Here is a 12,089-nt window from a genome sequence, read left to right on the forward strand (position 1 = left end):
GTGGTCAGCAAAATTCTGCACTGTCCTCCTACTATATACTGCGCACAACTACAATGCAGCACAGATATGGATAGTATACTTGACGACAGAGGTAGAGCAATGGACTACTGTACCGTACTGCTATATATATATATATATATATATATATATATATACTGGTGGTCAGCAAAATTCTGCACTGTCCTCCTACTATATACTGCGCACAACTACAATGCAGCACAGATATGGATAGTATACTTGACGACAGAGGTAGAGCAATGGACTACTGTACCGTACTGCTATATATATATATATATATATATATATATACTGGTGGTCAGCAAAATTCTGCACTGTCCTCCTACTATATACTGCGCACAACTACAATGCAGCACAGATATGGATAGTATACTTGACGACAGAGGTAGAGCAATGGACTACTGTACCGTACTGCTATATATATATCTATATATATATATATATATATATACACTGGTGGTCAGCAAAATTCTGCACTATCCTCCTATTATATACTGCGCACAACTACAATGCAGCACAGATATGGATAGTATACTTGATGACACAGAGGTAGAGCAATGGGCTACTGTACCGTACTGCTATATATATACTGGTGGTCAGCAAAATTCTGCACTGTCCTCCTATTATATACTGCGCACAACTACAATGCAGCACAGATATGGATAGTATACTTGACGACAGAGGTAGAGCAATGGACTACTGTACCGTACTGCTATATATATATATATATATATATATATATACTGGTGGTCAGCAAAATTCTGCACTGTCCTCCTACTATATACTGCGCACAACTACAATGCAGCACAGATATGGATAGTATACTTGACGACAGAGGTAGAGCAATGGACTACTGTACCGTACTGCTATATATATATATATATATATATATATACTGGTGGTCAGCAAAATTCTGCACTGTCCTCCTACTATATACTGCGCACAACTACAATGCAGCACAGATATGGATAGTATACTTGACGACAGAGGTAGAGCAATGGACTACTGTACCGTACTGCTATATATATATATATATATATATATATATATATATATATATACTGGTGGTCAGCAAAATTCTGCACTGTCCTCCTACTATATACTGCGCACAACTACAATGCAGCACAGATATGGATAGTATACTTGACGACAGAGGTAGAGCAATGGACTACTGTACCGTACTGCTATATATATATATATATATATATATATATACTGGTGGTCAGCAAAATTCTGCACTGTCCTCCTACTATATACTGCGCACAACTACAATGCAGCACAGATATGGATAGTATACTTGACGACAGAGGTAGAGCAATGGACTACTGTACCGTACTGCTATATATATATATATATATATATATATATACACTGGTGGTCAGCAAAATTCTGCACTGTCCTCCTATTATATACTGCGCACAACTACAATGCAGCACAGATATGGATAGTATACTTGATGACACAGAGGTAGAGCAATGGGCTACTGTACCGTACTGCTATATATATACTGGTGGTCAGCAAAATTCTGCACTGTCCTCCTACTATATACTGCGCACAACTACAATGCAGCACAGATATGGATAGTAAACTTGACGACACAGAGGTAGAGCAATGGACTACTGTACCGTACTGCTATATATATACTGGTGGTCAGCAAAATTCTGCACTGTCCTCCTACTATATACTGCGCACAACTACAATGCAGCACAGATATGGAGCGTTTTCAGGCAGAGAACGTAGATATTTGCAGCACACTGAGCACAGATATTTGCCGCACACTGAGCACAGATATTTGCCGCACATTGAACACAGAAACTGAAAGAACGCAGCCACGTCCTCTCGCTATCATCTCCAATGCACAAGTGAAAATGGTGGCGACGCGCAGCTCTTTATATGCAATACGAATCTCGCGAGAATACGACAGCGGGATGATGACGTTCGAGCGCGTTCGTGTTAACCGAGCAAGGCAGGAAGATCCGAGGCCGCCTCGGAACCGTGTAAACCACGTGAAGTTCGGGGAGGGGGATTCGGATCTCGACGAACCGAACCCGCTCATCTCTACTCATTACATGCCGCTGGCAGTTGCACCCTCAGGGCAACTGCGCTGTGTTCCAGGCACACCTGGCACAAACGTAGTTACGGCCCTGGAGCCCTTCATTCGCTTTCCCAGGATTCAAGGTGGTCAATCTGTTGAAATCAAAGCACTACATTTTGGCCACTGTGCTCAATCCTAGGTTTAAAGCCTACGTTGTATCTCTCTCTCCGGCAGACTGTGCAGAGGTTCAAAGACCTGCTGGTGAGAAAATTGTCAACTTAAGTGGAACATGACCCGTCAACAGCTCATCCTTCATTTTCTCTCGCAACTGGTGCTGCGAGGTAAAGGATTAGATTTCCTAGCCCACCGCTGGCGGTGATGCAGGGCAGTCAGGAGCAAGTGCTGACATCTGGTCTGGACTGAAGAACCTGCCAACGATTACTGACATGTCTACTGTCACTGCATATGATTCTGTCACCATTGAAAGAATGGTGGAGGATTATATGAGTGACAGCATCCAAGTAGGCATGAAAGAAAGTCCGTATGTATACTGGCAGGAAAAAGAAGCAATTTGGAGGCCCTTGCACAAACTGGCTTTATTTTACTTAAATTGCCCCCCTCCAGCGTGTACTCCGAAAGAGTGTTTAGTGCAGCTGGTAACCTTGTCAGCGATCGGTGTAGGAGGTTACTGCCACAAAATGTGGAGAAGATGATTTTCATCAAAATGAATTATAAATTCCTCTGGGAAGACCTTTACCAACAATTGCTTAAAGAAAGTACACAGCGACCTGTGATGGTGGATTCCAGTGAGTACGAATTAATACTCTGTGAGGAGGATGTACACACTGAAACGGGTGAAGAATTGGAGGATGAGGATGAGGTCGACATCTTGCCTCTGTGGAGCCAGTTTGTGCAAGGAGAGATTGATTGCTTCTTTTTTGGTGGGGGCCCAAACAAACCAGTAATTTCAGCCACAGTCGTGTGGCAGACCCTGTCGCCGAAAGGATTGGTTTGTTAAAGTGTGCATGTCCTGTTTATACAACATAAGGAAAATTCCATCTTACACCTCTTTTTCTTCTGTGCATCATGTGCTGTTTGGGGACTAGTTTTTTAAAGTGCCATCCTCTCTGACACTGCCGTACAACTCCAAGGTTACTGCAGTATAAGTCCAGGGGTACTGCCGTATAAGACCAGTCCAGTAGTGCTGTCTTGTGCTGCATCAGTCCAGTAGTGCTGTCTTGTGCTGCATCCGTCCAGTAGTGCTGTCTTGTGCTGCCATAAGTCCAGTGGTGGTGTCATGTGCTGTACATTGTTTACTCCAAATAAAAGGCTTATATACATTACTTATATTATTATCCAAATCATTTTTACAGGGTTTGCCCTATGTGATGAAGGGGTTCGCTCATTTGTGCTGCATATTATTATTATAATAGCTCCAAATAAAAGGGTTATTATTACTATCCAAATTAATTTTACAGGCTTTGCCGTGTGTGTGTGTGTGTGTGTGTGTGTGTGTGTGTGTGTGTGTGTGTGTGTGTGTGCGTGTGCGTGTGTGTGTGTGGTTTAGGGGTAGCTCTCCTGTGCCACCAATATTGGGGGTAATTCCAAGTTGATCACAGCAGGAAATTTTTTAGCAGTTGGACAAAACCATGTGCACTGCAGGGGGGGGGTATCAGATATAACATTTGCAGAGAGAGTTAGATTTGGGTGGGTTATTTTTTTTTTTTTAAATAACGTTTCATTGATTATATAAGCATATAAACAGACAAATAGACCGTTGTAAACAGTAAAAGGCATATTTAAAAAAAATAATGGGATATTATGATAGGGAGGGGGGGCGCTCAATAGACGTATCAATTAGCAGATATCAAACATGCCGCCGTGTAAACAGGTTACATAAACTGTTACAAATATCAATTAAAGTAAAAAAGGGAAGAAAAAGAAACAAGGTACATAATGGAGAAGGATACAGGGTAGAGAAGAGAGAACAGTGGAAGGAGGGGATTATAAAGAACAGGGGAAGGGAAGAGAGAGAGAGAGAGAGGTCGGCCAGTCAGAGCCATGTATAATAGTAAATTTGTGGCATAAATATAGTATAGATTAAATATTAAATAGTTGTCAATGGCGGTTCAGCATTAAAGTGTAGGGTCCAAGGTGTCCATGTCTCAGTGAAGGATATTGGGGAGTCTCGGAGGGCAGCAGTAATTCACTCTAGCTTATATGTGAACCAAATTGCGTTAATAGTAGCGGTCAAAGTGGGAGGGGTCACGGATTTCCAATTAGACGCAATTTGACATTTAGCCGTATTCAAAATGTGTTTAATTAGGGTTAGTTGGTGGCGAGAGGTGTCAGGAATGGGACGGGAAAGTAGCGAATAAAGAGGCGAGTCAGGGACGGTTATATGTGGAACCTCTAAAACCAATTTATGGATTTGTCTCCAATATTGGCGGATCGATGGACAAGACCACCAAACATGCAGCAGGATCCCCCGGCACCCACATAGTCTCCAGCACTCATCCGAGCACGTGGGATAGATGGTATGTAGTCTAGTAGGAACCAGATACCAGCGGTAGTACAGTTTATATGAATTTTCAGCGATTCGAACTGAGATAGAGCTTTTGGTAATTTCTTGTCTAATGTCCTCCCAGTCCTCAACGGTCAAGGTCTCTCCCACCTCTTTTTCCCAGGCCAGTTCGTGACTCTCCTTAGGGGGGACATTGTGTGTCAGTAACACCCGGTAAATGCGAGAGAGCAGTCCCTTCGTTGAGTGAGATCCGCGACACCATATCTCCAGGGAGGTAGCAATAAACAGGATGGGTGGGTTTAGTGAGAGTTCCATAGAAATGTCTAATTTGCAAAAACTGATAGAATACAGAGTGGGGGAGTGAAAAGCGGGATTGTAGATTCGCAAAAGATGGGAATGAGGAAAAAGGAGCTACGTCCTGTAGAAAAAGAATATTGTGCGCGGTCCAATGGTGGAATGCAGAGTGATTATTGCCTGTAGGGAATTGCGCATTGTTCCATAGAGGAGTTAAGTAGGGGTTGTGAAAACGGAGTTGATAGAAGCGAGTACAAAAATCCCATATTGACAAGGAAAAGCGCACTGTTGGCAAGAGAAGATTAGAGGTGGGTCAGAAGCGGGATGGGCACCATAACAGGGTTGAGGATGAGAACATATGGAGAGAATGCGCCTCGAGAAAAGCCCACGTTCTCTGTGCCGGAGGTGAGTGCCAGAGAACACAAGAGGCCAAATGCGTGGCACGGTAGTAACGAATAAGATCTGGAACACCAAGGGCGCCCTCTGAGCGGTGCTGTTGGAGCAGCCGTATCTTGACTCTGGGTTTTTTCCCAGCCCAGATGAAGTTAGATATATCTCTCTGAAGATTCTACAATATCTTAACGGGAATGTGAATAGGCAGGGTTTGCCATAAGTACAATAAACGCGGCAATAGGTTAATTTTGACTGCCGCGATGCGACCAAACCAAGAAATAAATAATTTATTCCATGCGGTGAGATCGGATTTCAGTGAAGATATTAAACGTGGGAAGTTGGCAGCATATAACGATGAATAGGATTTGGTTAGGTAAATGCCTAAATATTTGAGTTTAGTACTTTGCCATTTAAAGGAATGGGAGGAGCGTAAAAGTCTAAGATCCCGTGGAGTGATATGTAGATCTAGAACCTCTGTTTTGTCGGCATTAAGTTTATAGTTCGAGATGGAGCTATATGTTTGGATCTCCTCAAAGAGGTGTTGTAGGGAAGTGTGCGTGTCGGTCAGAGTCAAAATGACATCATCTGCATATAGTGCAATTTTATATTCATGGTTGCCTACCAAGATACCTGAGATGTTGGAGTTCAGTCGGATTTTCGCCGCCAACGGTTCCATTATCAGGGCAAAAAGTAGGGGGGAAAGTGGACATCCCTGTCGGGTGCCATTTCTAATAGATAGTGGCGGGGAGGAAAGACCGTTAACCAGGACAGACGCTGAGGGGTTAAAATAAAGCGATGTGATGGCATTATAGAATGGACCATGAATTCCTACAGCCTGTAGGGCTTGCTTTATGAAGGGCCAGGCTACCCTATCAAAGGCCTTTTCCGCATCAAGAGCCACCACCAGAGTCGGAATGGCGTCCCGATGGGAGAGGTGTATGAGATCAATAAGGCGCCGTGTATTGTCTGCAGCTTGACGATTGGGGATGAAGCCCACTTGGTCCGGGTGAATTAATGTGGGGAGATAAGGAGCGAGTCTGTTTGCCAGGATTTTAGCGAATAACTTTAGATCTGTGTTTAACAATGAGATGGGCCTATAGTTTTTCATTTCCAGGGGATCACGATCAGGTTTGGCAATAACTATAATATTGGCTCTGGTGGTGGCTGCATCGAGGGAGCTCCCCTCCATCAATGAATTGAAGAGTGAGTGTAACATAGGAAGAAGGGCTTGGGAAATTTTTTTATAATATATGGCAGTATACCCATCAGGACCCGGGGCGGAAGAGCGGTGAAGTTGCCCAATTGTAGTAAGGATTTCCTCGTGAGTAATAGGAACATTGAGTGTCTTAAGATCTGCTGTAGAGAGTGTCGGTAAATGACAAGAGGAAAGATACTGTTGGATAGCTGACACATGGTGTGGAGCGGTAGAGACCTCGGAGGGGAGGTTATAGAGGGAAGCATAATAATCTTGGAAAAGGGAAGCCATCAGTTTAGGGTCACACGTTGTGGATCCATCAGGGCACCTCAAAGCCAGTATCCGATTGAGCGTGCGTTTCTCGCGCAGTCGACGGGCTAACAAGGTATCTGCCTTGTTTGACTTTTCGTAAAATTTCTGGCGGATCCACAAGAGTGACTTGATCGTTTTCTTGGTGAGGATTTGTGACAATTGCCCTTTCAGGGCAAGTATCTTTAGGTATAGTTTGCGTTTGGGGAAACGCTGATGGCGAAGAGTCAATGAAGCCAAGTCAGCCTCTAAGTCCACGATCCGTTTAGACTCAACCTTCCTCTGGATAGACGCAAGGCTAATGAGGAGACCCCGCAGTGTTACCTTATGTGCTTCCCATAGTATTGCTGGTGAGATGTCAGGGGAGACGTTATCAGCAAGGTAGTGATGGATCGCGGCCTCTATTTGAGACACGTTAGAGGATTTAAGAAGCAGGGACTCATTAAGGCGCCACTTGCGGGAAGTCGAGGGTTTATGAGAAAAAGCGAAATCAAGTAATATCGCATAATGGTCAGACCAAGTGATCGGAACTACTTGGGCGCCCAAAAGGGTTTGAGTGGAGTCCCGATCTACAAAAACGTAATCGATACGAGTATATATATCGTGTTGTGGGGAATAGTGCGTGTAGCCCTTAGAGGACGGGTAAAGTGTTTTCCAACTATCATATAAATTGTGTGCCGTGATGCATGACTGGAGGAGTTTAGACAGTTTTGTATGGGGAGAGGGCCCCACGCATGGACGGGATCTGTCAACATGGGGGTCTAATGTAGCATTACAATCACCGGCCACAATAACCCAGGGATTCGAAAATTTAGAAAGATGGTCAGAGAACGTCTTAAAGAAGGAACCCTGCTGCATGTTCGGAGCGTAAACCGACGCCAAGGTGATGGTGGTTTGATTAAGGGAGCCGGAGAGAATCACAAATCTGCCATGGTCATCGAGATCTGTGTCCTGGACAACCAGGGGAAGGTCACGATGGACCAGGATGGCAGTGCCTCTGCGCTTAGCTGACATTGTGGAATAAAAGGCATGAGGATAACGCTTGGAGCTTAAAGAGGGGTGAGGGGCCCTAAAATGGGTCTCCTGTAAGAATATGATATCCGCTTTTTGTCTGGCAAAAAACTGAAACGCCATGGAGCGCTTGGTCGGGGAATTGAGGCCATTGACGTTAATGGAAAAGACTTTTAAAGTCATGGAGGATGAAAAACAGCATAGCTCAGTAGAAAGAATAACCCTTGACATGGCCGACCAGGGGACATTAAAGAGGGAAGAAAAAGACAAGAGTAACAGGTGAGAGAGATCGTAAGTACGAACTTAAGGAATAGACCCTTTCCTAGAAACGGGTATGGTCCAGGAATGAAGGGGCGGGTGCCAGGCGGGCAGCCCCTTCGGTGTGGGGGGTAGCGCCAATAATAACAAATAACAAGGAAGAAGAGGAACATACAGAAAAAAGAGGGAGATACATTCTGCGAGCCAGGGTAAGGGGTGTGGGAGAATCAGGTCACGGAGTAAAGAGGAGTAGGAAGAGAAAAGAAGACATTGCTATCAATATCTATGTTAATAATAACAGTACCTTAAGATGTGATTTCAACCAAGGCATCCTAAATATAACATCAATTAGACCTATAACAATGCCTTGATGAATCAGTGGTGGTATGCAAAAACAACAGCAACCAAAACAATCACTTCCAAATTCTAGGCCAGGGTGGTCCCTCAGGATTGAGCGGTAGATTAGCCTTACCAATTCAAGGCACGAGACCAACACAAAGAAAAGGGACCATCCAGGACTGATGTGTAGGAGGTCTAGACAACATGTTGACCAACCAGCCACCAAACTCAAATGTGGAAAACAATGTAATAGGAAGAGGGAGAAACTAGCATGATATAATAAACATAGCGAGAGGACATTTAAATGCGAAATAGCTAACTCCTCTAAACCTAACATTTGGAACGGATAAACTGTTTGTATAAGACTATGTCGTCCCCTGGTGCAGAGCGGCACAGCAGCCGGCCCACCCCAGGGCACGCAGCCATCATAGAGATGGGGTCACCATGTGGCATTATGCAGGAGTCAGGAAGAACACCTAGTCCACTAAATCATAAAGGTCAAATATGCGAAACAAAATATCATAAGACTAATATGATAAAAAAGGGGGGGACTAATGTGCAATGTCCAATATAATTACTGATCCGGAGAGGGGATTCCAACCGCTCATTTAGTAGACCATTCGGGGGTAGGAGCCACGGGTCTTCTAGGGGAGGTGATAGTGAGCTGATTCCGGATCTCAACAGGAAGAGACTCAAAAATGCCCAGGGACCTGAGAAGGTCATAGCCTTGGGCGGGTGTTTTGATCGAATGGTGAGAGCCATCTTTTGTAACATGTAGTTGGAACGGGAAGCCCCACTTGTACTTGATGGAGTTGTCTCGAAGGACTTTGGTGATAGCGGTAAGGTCCTTGCGTTTTCGAAGTGTGGAGGGGGCCAAGTCCTGGAAAATCTGCAGCTGGGCCCCAGAGTAAATAACTGATTGATGTTCCCGGGCCGCCATCATAAATTTCTCTTTTGTTTTGTAATAATGGAACCGCAGGATGACATCCCGCGGGGGTTAGGTGGGTGGAGGACGTGGGCGCAGGGCTCTATGCGCTCTATCGAGAAGGAGGAAATCTTTAGAGACCTCAGGAATCATAGTCTGCAGCAAGCCCTCCAGAAAACTTGGGAGGCCCTCCATAGAAACGCTCTCCGGTATGTTGCGGATCCGGACATTGTTCCGGAGATTCCGGTTGTCCATATCCTCCAAGTGGTCCTTCTGTTGGGCCATATCCGCGCGAATCTACGATAGCTCCTGTTCGACCACTACCTGATATTGGCAGACTTCATCCACTTTACGTTCCAGGGAGTCTGTGCGGGTGCCAAGATCAGCGAGTTCAGTTCTGAATTCAGCTAGGACTGACCTCATTTCCGTCTGAATGGTCTTAGTGACGATAGCAATTACATCTTGGGTCGTGAGACCTGTCTTCGGAGAAGTAGCATCATCGGCATCCGACATTGGGTCCACGGTGGGGGAGCCGCGAGGTGTAACACCTGCTTTTTCCCATGCCCGGAGGATACTAGGCTTAGCCTGAGCAGGGGTTTTGCGGTTCCTCTGTGACATAGTGGAATGAGAAAGGTAGATGGGTAGCAGCTGATGCTATTGGTTCAGCGGAACAGGTGGCACAAGTGTGAAATGGGTTGATGCCGGCTCCCATAGACCTTATAAGTAGTATCAAAATGAGCCCCTTAGCGCTGCCTGGCCGCAGAATGATTTAGCATAAAACAGGCATCATGTGATGCTCACATCGTAGAGGACGAGATAAGTAGTAATCAGGTGTGGAGCAAATCAGTATTGCAGAGCAAGGTAAGTAGCCTCCACAAGTGCCAATCACGGTAGCCAGGCGATGGGGGAGAGCACGCCAGCACGGCCACGGACCAGCCAGCGACCGGCGGCAGTGCAACAGGGCTGAGTAGAAATATATGTGCTTTATCTGCTTTCTTGCACCACGGTATCCCAGTGATGGCAGGGAGCTAATCCCAGTCAGCCGAGCCCAGGAGGGGGGGGGGGGGTGGGGGGGAAGGAGCTGGGCCACTGCCCGGTGCAGCCGGAGTGAGCCTTCCGCCCCGTGCGGTTCTGGAGCCCCAAGGAGAGCGGCCACCTATGCAGCCGGCAGTGGGCAGCGAGGGCTGTGGCGAGCCGCCCCCACTCAGGGAGCTCCCGAGACCACCACCCCAGGGCAGGAGGAAGAGACCGGCTGGGGGAGCCCAGCAACACTGACCTGAGCGGCGCCGGGGCCCAGCCGATGCAACAGTGAGGGGATTAGTAGTCGGGGGGGGGGCAGCAGCTCACTCGGCCGATGTCCCGTCGTCCCGCGAGCTCCACAGCCGAAGGCAAGATGGCCGTCGCTCGATCCCCGTCCCGGCGGGCCGCGTCCTCCCCTCCGTGTCCCGTGCGCCGGGGTCGTAGTGCAGCAGGTGGGGGGTTGTAGAAGCTGTCTGGCTGCCCGCAAGACGCCCACTGGGGACCCGGAAAGCTCCGTGGAGTCAGCTGCGCGGCTCGGATACACAGCCCGGCCACGATCTCAACTTCAGGCCCCAGCTTCACGCTGAGGGGAAGGCCGCAATCCGCAGGAGGGCTGAAAAGCGCTCCCCGACTCCGCGGGACCCCCCCAGCGATTGCAGCAGGGTAAGAGGGGCTGCTGGAGGCACTCCAAGACTCCCAGGGAGGGAGCAGGTAGATGTCAGGAGAGGTAATATAATGTGCCCTCAGGAGCAGCCATAGAGCACGTCCTCGCAGTATGAAAGCCAGGCCACACCCTGGGGTACTCCACTATTACATTCACCTGGGAGCAGACGCAGAGGCACCTCAATCTCCGGATCCAAGATGGCCGCCGACTTCACATGAGAGACTGGAGGGTCTGGAGTCCAATGCCCCACAGTCACAGTTACTGATATCTCGGCTCTCCGGGCGGCTGAGGGTGGGAGACAGGTGGCGCTAGGTGTAGGGAGCAGGAGGGAGCGCCTCCAGGCCAGCCGTGGGAGAATCAGGCCTGATCGCGGGCCACCGGAGGTGTGCGGCAGCCGCCGCCGATACTACAGTCCCCGGCTCTGTGAGCAGATGCAGGCCGCGGCACGGACCCGCCGCGCGGAGCCCGCAGAGCAGCCCTAGCGTCTATCCAGACACACACGGAGGGTCTTCAGCGGCGGGGTTAGGCACCAGGGAGAGCGTTCCTGAAGCGGGTCACGGCCGAGTCTCCCGTCCGGGGGGAGCCCAAACTTTAGTCCCCAGGATGTCGGATGGACAATAAAATGGCATAGCACGTATCTAGCATAGGGTTAATTTCCAGATAGGCCACTAAAAGAGGTTCCCAATCATCTCTGTGCGTTCATTTCTGCATACGATTTGGTGGGGGAGGGAAACCTGGAAACTCACCTCTTTATGAATGGGATTTAGGCCAACACAAAACAATAAAAAGTACATAAAATACATTGCACTTTATAGTAAATACCCAATGTAGTCATATGTAGTGATATTAATGTGCTTCAGAATCAATGGCAACTGCAAGAAAGCACAGACCCTTACCAGTAATGTATTCTAAATGGGAAAACTCCCACTGGTGTATATCCCACCCCCACAGCCCACACTACACTTACAGCATATACAGTGTGAGCACTTACTGTCGACACTTCAATGAACGTTCTGAGTTACCCTACACTAACCTCACACTACAAATCAAAAATACATTTCTTTACTGAACCAGTGTATAACAGTATGCCTAACATCAGGGGTT

The sequence above is a fragment of the Pseudophryne corroboree genome, chromosome 1 (assembly GCF_028390025.1).
Source record: "Pseudophryne corroboree isolate aPseCor3 chromosome 1, aPseCor3.hap2, whole genome shotgun sequence".
In the NCBI taxonomy this organism is placed as follows: domain Eukaryota; kingdom Metazoa; phylum Chordata; class Amphibia; order Anura; family Myobatrachidae; genus Pseudophryne; species Pseudophryne corroboree.